This window comes from Mustela putorius, unplaced genomic scaffold (assembly GCF_011764305.1).
Source record: "Mustela putorius furo isolate JIRA1106 unplaced genomic scaffold, ASM1176430v1.1 tig00003836_pilon_pilon_pilon, whole genome shotgun sequence".
NCBI classification, from domain to species: domain Eukaryota; kingdom Metazoa; phylum Chordata; class Mammalia; order Carnivora; family Mustelidae; genus Mustela; species Mustela putorius.
In genome coordinates, this window is record NW_025421989.1 from 9,482,029 (window position 1) to 9,493,368 (window position 11,340).

An 11,340-nucleotide genomic window follows, 5' to 3' on the forward strand; every position below is an offset into this window, starting at 1 on the left:
TGTGTTGATTCTACAAGAAACCTGAGAATGAGTGTCTTTCCCTAAGTGGAAATTTCGGTTCGTTGTAAAGGGAGAAGGATGGGGTGTTAGAGCCACAAACTAGGTAAGTTGCAGGGGGTCATGGGTGAGCTAACAAAGACCAGGGTGCATTGAACATGGCCATGTGAGGTCTGAGTGGTAGAATTTGAAGGAAGCGCTAAAGTAGTAGTGCAATAAAACATTGAAAAAAATAAAGCACAGAAGAAAATATATTAAAAAAAATTTTTTTTTAATTAAAAAATTAAAAAAAAAAAACAGGGTGGTGGTTCAGTCGATTGGGCTGCTACCTTCGGCTAAGGTCATGATCCTGGGGTCTTGGGATCGAAGTCCTGCTCCTTGCTCAGCAAGGAGCCTGCTTCTCTCTCTGCCTCTGCCCACCACTCTGCCTGCTTGTGCGTGTGCTCTTTCTCTCTCTCTCTCTCTGACAAATAAATAACTAAATAAATAATATTTTAAGAAATAATAATAATAATAATAATGGGGCACCTGGATGGCTCAGTCGTTAAGTGTCTGCCTTCAGCTCAAGTCATGATCCTAGAGACCTGGGATCGAGCTCCACATTGAGTCCCTGCTCAGTAGGAAGCCTGCTTCTCCCTCTCTCACTCACCCTGCTTGTGTTCCCTATCTCACTGTGTCTCTCTGTCAAATAATAAATAAAATCTTAAAATAATAATAATAATAATAATGAAAAAAATAAAGTAGTACTTCACTGGGGTGCCTGGCTGGCTCAGTGGGTGAAGAGACCCAATCTTGATTTCAGCTCAGGTCATGATCTCAGAGTCGTGGAGTTGAGCCCTGTGTTGAGCCCCTCATGTGGATCTACAGTGGGGCGTCTGCTTGAGATTCTCTTCCCCATCACCCGCCATACTCACTCACTTGCACTCTCCCTCAAATAATAAGAAATAAATAATTCTTCAACGTAGTGCTTCACCAGCTCTCCGCCAAGGCACATAAATGCATATTCCTCTACAAAGTGTAGATACGTGTGTCAGAGGTTCTGTTACTCACCCACCGCCATTCACTCAACCCCAGAAAACAAGTGGACATCCACTTGCTGTTTTACCTGGTGATCAATCAGGAAACTCTTAGTCATGTTTCATTGGATTTTAATACCTCCCTTCCAAAACCACTGGATAAATTCAAGTTAACTGTCTCAAGATGGGTTTCTGAGCTTCACCTAAACACGGGAACTGCTTTTTTCCCAAAGCTTGTATAAGGGAAGGGTGCTAGCTGGAAAAAGAAGCACAAGGGACAGAGGACACAATGGCTTCCCATTTGATTGCTGGTCCTGCCAAGGTCACCCTCACCGTGCTTCCTTGCCCTGTAGCTGTTTCTTCCAATAATAGTTGGTTCCAATTTCCAGGATCCTTCTCCACTCCCTTGAAGGTACCAAGGCCAGCCAGCTAGCAGCTGCTTCCTTAGCAGTCTGGAGCCTGGCTCTACAGGCCTCTACTCATAGATTTGGGGTTCTGAGAGCTCCAACTGCTGTTTGCTCCCGTGGGCCTAGGAGTGACCACTGCTTCCAGCCGCCGTGACTGCTTCCGTGTCACTATAGCCTTCCCTCTATGACTTCTTGGTCCTCTAATACCTATTTCACTGAGTATATTAAATTCTCTCCGTTAAAATAACTGGTGTGTTTCCTCCTAGTTTAATTGCTTCTCTCTCTCTTTCTCCCCCCTTTTTAAAAAGTTTATTTATTTATTTGTTTTAGTAATCTCTCCACCCAATGTGGGGCTTGAACTCATGACCCCGAATTCAAGAGTTGCATGTTCTTCGGACTGAGACATGTGGTCACCCCTTTTTGTTGTTTCTTGATGGAGACTCTTCTCTGTGAGCTTCTTAGGTTCAGATTTCTCAAACATGGCATGTAGCAATAGAAGAGAGCCTGGAAACATCCTTTCCAACTTATCTAGGGTTGACTGTCCCCCCACTGGGGTCTATGTGCTTACATAAAGTGGTCCCCAAAGGGGGCTCCTCCTTCTCAGATCTCCATCACCCCCCACACATGCAACATATACATTCCTATTGCAGCTTTGTCCCTGCTGCATGGATCGACATCACATCAATGGTTCTGCTTAAGAGTTCTCTTTCATCTTTACTCAGAAAAGAATCAACCTGCCCGCTAGGGGACCACAACAAATAGCCTGGATTCCAGAACATTCCTCTTATTGATTCCCTCCATAGCAGGATGGCCTATAACTTATTCAGGGTCAGTCTGCTTTCCATTCTGACTATTTAGAACGGTCGGCCCCTCTTCAGAAGGCCACACACTAGGTGATCAGAGGGCTTCTAGACAAGCCCCGAGACTCCTCCTTTTAGGCCCATGAGTCCCTTCTTAGATACTCTTAGAGTCTATAAAATGGACCTTAAAAATTATCTATCATCTATTCCAACGTTCATTTTAAGGAGGATCTATACATTCTATATATATATTTTTCAATGACAATTTTGGACAAAAAACAAAACAAAACAAAACAAAAAAAATTGGCTGAATAGGTAATTCACAGAATACTAATATTCCTTTTGCCCAATGCTATAAAGCAGCCAAGATACTCAAAGGAAATCTGATAAAATACATTTAGATTTCATTTTGATCTTTAACCTGGGTCTGCACATCTTCAGGCCATGGGGTTACAATCTCAACAAATGCTGGGTTTGGGAATATGTAGATTTTATGGAAGAGCACTAGAGCAATTTTCCTATCATTATTCAGCAGCTGCCACTCCTGAAAATTGTAATTGCAGAGAAATAGAATGTTCTCAAATCATGATGCGGGGAGGCAATGTTCTGTGATCTGGAGCGTGCAGTCCTAGCGAGGAATACAGCATAAAATCTGAATATTTTGAATATAAAATGAAAATATTGCTCACTCTTGCTGGGGTTCATGAGGCCAGCATTCTTCAGTTTTTCAAAATAGTTGACAATATTTTGGTCCTTCAAACACCAGTCAGTGGTCGTGTTCTGATGTGGACCCACGTAATCTTCTGTGTGTTCCAGTTCTGATATTTGATTATGACATTCCCACTACTATTGAACAACCACACTCATGTACATTTAGAAAGCACTTTAAACAATGAACTCTTTATTTTCCCCATAAATGTACAATAGCAGCCCAAGTTGAAAAACAGGGATGGGTCTCCACAGTAATGTTTAAATGTCTTCATTCCATTCACGATGTTAGCTCTGTGATTATCCTTTTATTTTGTATTGTTATATAATGAACTCCCCCAAATCATAGTTTAAACCAGCAAACATCTATTATCTCTCCACATCTGTGGATCAGGAAGTCAAGAGCACCTCAGCTGGGTGATGGCTCTTGGACCCTTACAAGGTTGCAGACAAGCTGTTGACCAGGGCTGCGGTCCCCTGAACATGGGGTTGGAGGATCAGTTTGCAGCCTCCCCCATGTGGTTATTTGCTCACCTCAGTTCCAGGGGGCTGTTGGCCAGAGGCTTCAGGTCCTTCATGGGCCCGATCAAAACAGAAGAGATTGTTGCCCTTAGAACACACAATCTTTGAGACCCTGCTCACAGTTCTTTTGGATATAGACCCAGTAGTGGAATTACTGGATCATGTAGTAGTTCTAGATTTAATTTTTTGAAGAACTGTCATACCCTTTCATACTGCTTGGGCCATTTTATGATCTTGTCAACAGGATACAAGGGTTTCAGTGACTCCACATCCTCACTAATTCGTTTCTCTTTTCTTATCTTTTATAAGCCACCCCAATGGGTGCCAGGCGGTATCTCATTGTGGTGTTGACGTGCATTTCTCTAATGGGTGTGTGAGGTTGAGCATCTTGTCATGTTTGTTGGCCATTTGGACAAATGTCTTCTCAAGTCTTTTGGCCATTTTAAAATCATATTATTTGTTTGTTGTTAATCTTATTGAGTTGTCATTCTGTGTCCTAATTATTCACCCCTTATCAGATAGAGGATTTGCAAAGATTGTCTCCCATAGGATGCCTTTTCACTTCGTTGATTATGCTCTTGGATACACCAATTTGTTTTGTTTTGCTTTGTTTCGTTGCTTCGTTGGTTTGTTGATGTCTGATCTTATTGATCTGCTACTCTTAGAAAATCCTTTTTGGCTGGACTCCAAGCTTGGAGGTAGAAGCTCTCAGAAAGGATATCCTCTGTCTCTTGGCAATCTGTTTCTGGTGGGTTTTCTTTGGCCTCCTTCATCCTCTTGGCCAAGAGTTTAGCATCATCTGCAGCCTCTTCCTTATCTTTCTTAGTGTGCTGTTTCTTCAGAGCGATACACCGTCATTTGCTTTGGAGGACATGTGGAGTAACAAGACGCTGGATCTTGGGAGCTTTTGTTCTAGGTTTCTTACTGTCTTTGTTTAAGGGCTTTCTCACGACATACTGGGGGACATTACCTCTGCGAGACTGAAGAGTTTGTGGATTCTGGTAGCTCTTTTGAGCCCTGGGTGGTGAGGCAGGAATATCCTTATCCCCCCTTTTTTTTTTCACAGTAACCAAACTGAGAACATTGAGATTGATATCCACAACCCAACCCTGAGCTTACTTGCACTTTCCTTCTCTAGCCCTCCTTGGTCTGTAGCAGGAATGCCCTTACTCAGGTGCAGGTGGACATGGCCATGGGGTCAAGACACGCTGCTTCCTGGGGAAGCCTTGTTCCTCGTTGCCACATAATTTTGGCAAGGACCACATAACCAACCCTTCCATTCTTCAGCCAGAGCATCAGCAGCAACTTCTGTAGCCATATGGTTCTTCTTCTTCTTTTTAAAATTTTTTAAAAATTTAAGTTCAACTAGCCAACATATAGTACATGGTTAGTTTTTGATGTATGTTCAATGATTCATTAGTTGCATAACACCCAGTGCTCATCTGCTTCTCAGAAAAGGTACGGAATTTGTGTTCATCTTTCGCTTCACTGAGTTTCTGGCAGCCAGTAGCTGGGAAGGAGATGTTCAGCTTTATCCTAAAGTAGCCTACTGCCTCCGAGGCACCACAAAAAGTGCGATACAAAAGCCTTTAAGTTTGATAGAGTCCCATGTGACTCTTATTGCTTTTATTTTCTGTATTTTTGGTGTCATTTCTAAGAAGTCAGTGTCAAATCCAAAGTCACGAAGCTCTTTTTTGATGCTTTTGTCAGGGAGGAAGACCGTGTTCTCTGCCCTTAAATGTCCTTCGGCTAGAGCTGGACTTAGAATCGAAGGACATGAGGCAGATTAACAGGAGAAAAATCAAATTTAATAGCATAGATACAGGGAATCCACACAGACATGAGATTCCGAAGACCATGAGGTGATGTGAAGCTTATATGAGCTGAGGGAAAAGGTAGGGGTCTGGTCTGCTGATACAAAGGGGAGAAAACTCATTACCAAGAGGTAAAAGGAGATGTTTGGAAAAACAAGATGGTTCTATGATGCAGATGAGTTCCTTCCTAAAAGGGCGCCTCTGTGCATACTTTCCCTCCTGGGGGCAGGCTCTCCTTTCCAATGTAAATGTAGGTAGTCATGGGGGTGGCCGAGCACCTTCCCTGTCCTTGCTGGCTTTTTATTACTTTTAACTTGAAATAATCTTTATGCCAAATGGCCGGTTTTGGGGTGTCTCATCCTACAGCCCTTCATTTTCCTCTGGGAGTTTTACAGTTTTGAATCTTAAGTTCAGTCTTTAATCTACTGTTAGTTAATTTTTGTATGTGGAATAAGAGAAAAGTTCAACATCACTCTTTTGCATGTGGATGTCAGTTTTCCCAGTATTATTAGTTGAAAAGACTATCCTTTCCCTAACAAATAGTTTTGGCACCTATGTTGAAGACCATTTGACCACCTATTCGAGGGTTTGTTTGGGGACTTTGTATCCTATTCCATTGGCCTACAGGTCTGTCTTTATGGCAGTACCACACTCTTTTGATTACTATAGCTTTCAAATATGTTTTGAAATCAAGGAGGTGTGAGACCTCCAACTTTACTCTTCTTTTCCTTTTTCTTTTCTTTAATAGTGAAAAATTTGTATTTAGATTCAGCCAGCTGGACTCAGTTTAGACAATCCCAATTTTGTTGGCAACATCCAAAGCATCATACTCAGGAGCCAGTAGGACATATGCCTTCTTCTTTCCATCAGGCCTGATCAAACTTGTTTCCCCTGGGGATGCTCTTTCGAGGATATTTGGGCTGCCTTCAGAGACGCAGAGTCTTGGGTCGCTGGAATGTAGGTGACTTGTGGATCTTCTTTTTTTGTGTGACCATGGAAACCTTTTAGCACCATTTTCTTGGCCTTCAAAGCCTTTGCTTTAGTCTTTGGCTTTGGGAGGGGCAGGGGCTTCTTTCTTAGCTTTCGGCGCCATCTTCACAAAAGGGCTAATCTTTTTCAAGATTATTTTTGACTAATTGTGGTCCCTTGAGATTTCACATGAACTTTAGGATGGATTTTTTTTTTTTTTCCCCTACAAAAAGTGCCGTTTGGATTTTGATAGGGCTTGCATTGAACTTGCAGATCTCTTTGGATAGTATTGACATCTTAATATTAACTTTTTCAATCCATGAACATAGATGTCTTTCCATTTATTTATGTCTTTAATTTCTTTCAGCAATGTTTTATAGTTTTCAATGTGTAAGTCTTTCACCTCCTTGGTTAAGTTTATCCCTAAGTATTTTATTATTTTTTATGCTATTGTAAATATTTTTAAAATTTCTTTTCAAATTGTTCATTGTCGGTGCATGGAAACACAATTGGTTTTAGTGCATTCACTTTGTATCTTGCAACTTTGCTAAATCATTTATTAGTTCTAATGCTTTTTTGTGGGGTTCTTTAGCATTTTCCCATAATAGCTCATGTCCTACAAACAAAGATGATATTACTTCTTCCTGTCCAGTTTGAATGCCTTTTCTTTCTTTTTCTTACCTCATTGCTCTGGCTGGGACTTCCAATACTATGTTGAATAAAAGTAGCAAAAGAGAGCATTCTTACCCTGTTCATGATCTTAGAGGAACTATTTTGTCTTTTACTACTGAGTATGATGTTAGCTATGGAATTCTCATATATGGTTTTTATTATATAGAGGTAGTTTTGTTCTACACCTGGTATGTTGAGTGTTTTTTATCATGAAAGGGTTTTAGGTCTTGTAAAATGCTTTTCCTTCATCGATTGAAATGATCATGTGGTTTTTGTTCCGTATTCTATCAATGTATTATATTACATTGATGAATTCTCATATGCTGAACCACTGTTATATTCCAGGAATAAACTGTACTCGCTCATGGTGTATAATCCTTTTGATGTGCTCTTAAGTTGGATTTGCTGGTATTTTGTTGAACATTTTTGCGTATGACATCATTTTAACTAATTACATCTACAATGATCCTATTTCTAAATAAGGTCACATTTTGAACTGCTGTGAGCTGGGACTTCAACATCTCAAACCCCTGTAATTTCCACCCCAAGTGCCCACATGCTTTATTTATTTTGAGTTCTGCAGTTCCAGAGAATTGCTTTTCATTGTTTACAGAGGCCCTTTGAATGCAAACCATTTGTATCATTCCCTTGATTTCCCCGCCCTCCCCCCCTGCTGTGGACACCAGCCACTTTTGTACAGTGAACTCATTTATAATTCAGGGAAAAAGAAGAAAATAAATGATTGGTATGTAGGTCAATTCCTAGTTCTGTCTCAGAAAACAAAGGACCAGGGTTCAGCTAGCAAAGCGTTCAATTATTTCTTCATATGGCCTTTGTACATATGCTCATGCGTATTTCACCTCTCTCTTTCCTGTGACCCAGAGATAGTAAATTTCCAAAGATCTGGCTCAGATCTAGGTAAAAAGTCCAAATTTATCACATCTTGGATGAATCTTATTTGATGCTTTTGAGAATCTTTTGACCTCACCAAACTAGACGGTACAGAGGCATGGATTGTTAAAAATGAACTTCATATATTTTTTTAATGGAACTGTGTTTTTCCACCAGCTGGGTTGGGTTGATGATTACTCTAAGATTTTAAGTATATTGTTGAGACTTTAGTAAAAGGTCTCTCAAAACACTCAAGGAATACATAGGGTCTTTGGTTGCTTTCTGGTATCTTTCTCTTTAGGAAGTCTCCCTGATGCCCTGACCTTCCCATGCCACCCTGGAGCTCTGAGCAGTTTCTTACAGATTCAAGACCATTCTCCTACATCTTACCGGTTGAGAGCCTTCTACTCAAAGCTTCGGCATGTTGGAAATAATTTTTCCACTGTGGGAACATTTTCATTTTTCAAATTAAAATTGCAACACAGTGCTATGGTTAGAAGAGTGACATTTCTAATTAAGGTGACACCAAGTCATACACATGATACAGATGAATCACTTTATGGTGTTCACCGCACTTGACAGACAGAGCAAGATGCTTCTGAAAAATTAGGCATTGGCTTGTAGCATCTGTCCATGTTAATCTATTCTTGAAAGATGTGCATATCCAACCTTCTCTTGGGAGATTAAGGAAGTAACAGGATGATTTTTACAAAATTGAATATCAGATTTTCTTATGAATCAGGAAGAAGGTTATGGTATTTCTTCAGAAGGGACTTTTTATTTATAGCATTTTGTCGAGTGGGGTACTGGAGCCAGCTCACAAAGGCCCATAAGATCTCATTCTTAAAAATGCGGGAATTTTGTGAGTTGATTGACATTATGTTGTTCGCCTGAAATAGGCCATGATGGAAGGATTTACACCATGGAAATCAGAAATGCTACAAACAGGGGCTTTTGCCAACACACCACTGAGTTTGTCCCTTCTTCTTCTTCTTTTTTTTTTTTTTTTTAAGATTTTATTTATTTATTTGACAGAGAGAGAGGAGAGGGATCACAAGTCGGTAGAGAGGCAGAGAGAGAGAGAGAGGGGGAAGCAGGCTCCCTACTGAGCAGAGAGCCCAATGCGGGGCTCGATCCCAGGACCCTGGGATCATGACCTGAGCTAAAGACAGAGGCTCCAACCCACTGAGCCACCCAGGCACCCCATCCCTTCTTTTTTAATACAAACAATGAACACTGTGCATAAAATGCCTGCCATGTCCTTTTTAAAATGGTGGCCCCACAAAAAAAAACAATATATATATTTCTTTTCCCTAAAGAGAAACGTGTGTGTGTGTGTGTGCATGTATTTTTAATGGAATGCATAACCTATTTGAGAAGAGAAAACAAAGAGTAAACATTACCCATGAGGATAAAAGGAATCCAAAGAAGAGCGAGAAAGCAGCGGGCGCACATATGGCAGAAACTTCGTGAACATGTCGGACTTTGAGCTGGGTCTCAAAGTACAGGTAGGAAAGGAAAAGGAGCAATCAAGTGGAGAGAAGGTCATGACAAAGAATTGGTAAGCAGTAAGCAGATGGAAGGAGTCAAATCTACTGTGCATAGGAACAGCAAGTGTGGAATGAGAGGGCATAGCAGTGTAGGGAGCTTGCAACTGTGTGTGGTGCGATACAGTCTATGAAGACTTTCTTACACATCGTCTCATTCTTTTCTTCAAGCCTGAGAGATGAGGGCAACTGAGGGTCAAAGGATCAGTGTGACCCAGCAGGATGAGCCCATGTTTGGAAAAAATAGGAGGCTTTTATGCCCTGCTCGTCTTTCTTCCCACTGTCCCGTGTTGATTGTGTTCGTCTATGTTGTAAGGCATGTAACAAAAAGAAGCAGCCATGAGAAGGGATTCTAAACGAGTAATAATGCAGTACACCCTGGTTTGCTTTACATGTGCAGCTATGATGTTCTGGGTGGCTCTGAATGGCAGTAAGTTCTGACTTCTTTATTTTTAAGATTTGATTTATTTGAGAGAAAGAGAGAGCACAGAGGGAGAGTGAGAGGAGAAAGCAGACTCCCCACTGAGCAGTGAGCCTGATGAGGGGCTTGATCCCAGGACCCCCTGATCAAGGCAGATGTTTAACAGACTTAAGCCACCCAGGCACCCCAGTAAGGTCTAACTTCTAAGTATAATTGCTTCCAAGAGTTCAGATACAATTTCTGTGCAAGATGTCCGATATACCCCAGCCCACAGCTTCATTGTACTTAATGCTAACTCTGGACAGGAAACAGAATAGTAATTAGAGTTCAATTTCTAAGAAAAAGCACAGAACAAGTAAAAAATAGTACTATCTAAACCAGGAGGCTTGGATTCTTAGGTCCCCTGAGACTCAACTTTTCTAAAAGAAATATTTTTGTTCTTTTCCCCATACCATACACTAACCTTCAAAAGGGATAAACAGGAATTAAACTTTGGAGCTTAAAATTTTCCAGGAACCCGAATCCCACAAACACTGTTGAGCGAAAGAAGCCAGACACAAATGCGATACTTGACGACTTCACTTCTGTAAAGTATGAGAAAAACAGGCAAAACTAATCTGTGCTGTTAGAGGTCAACCTTGTGGTTACTGTTGGTGGGGTGGGGGGCTCAGGGCCAGGAAGGGGTCAGAAGATAGCTCCTGGGGTATCGGTGATGTTCAGTTTCTCCCTCTGGGTGCTATTTACACAGGCATGTTCACTTGGCAACTCATCAAGCTTCCCCATATAACGTGTACATTTTTCCTTATGTATGTTATACTTTAATAAAAAGTTCTTAAATATTTCCTGCAATAAATATTAAGTAGGATAGAGCCAGGATTACAGTACTTTGAGAGACAAATAATGTTTGATGCTGGAAAAATGCTCCGTGATAAGAGTCAAGGACTGTAAGTCTGCTCCAGCCAATGTTCGGGTTGAGCAGTCTAGGGAGGTTCTGTGGGAAGAGGGCCATGTCCACGGGAGCGATGGGACATTCCAGCCTTCCAAAGGGGCGCCAGAATGTGACTGAGGGATACTTGAGAGGATTACAGGAACACTAGGAGGCCCAAGATGGCATGCAATGTATGATATTAAACTACAACAGATAACAATCAGGGTCTGGCCCACTCTGGGGCCATTTTCCCATTACTCAGCTGATTGGTTGCCCTTTAATACCTTAATTTAGAAGGAAATTATTTCAAATAAAGATGGCAAAGGCCATATTCATATAGGCAAAGGAAAATGTTTTAGTCACTCAGTGAATAGGATACAATTTCATTTTTTTTTTAAGATTTTATTTATTTATTTGACAGACAGAGATCACAAGTAGGCAGAGAGGCAGGCAGAGAGGGAGAGAAAGGAAGAAGCAGGCTTACCACTGAGCAGAGAGCCCGATGTGGGGCTCGATCCCAGGACCCTGAGATCATGACCTGAGCTGAAGACAGAGGCTTTAACCCACTGAGCTACCCAGGTGCCCCAGGATACAATTTTAAAAGGAGGTTATAAGGCCCCTTGAATCCCATTTTCTCTTGGCTCTTCA

General features: G+C 41.3%; 1 pseudogene; it reads right to left on the reverse strand.

Moving 5' to 3' along the window:
* Nucleotides 1-4,111: 4,111 nt before the first annotated feature.
* LOC101693471 lies at nucleotides 4,112-9,273 on the reverse strand (annotated as a pseudogene).
* Nucleotides 9,274-11,340: the final 2,067 nt, after the last annotated feature.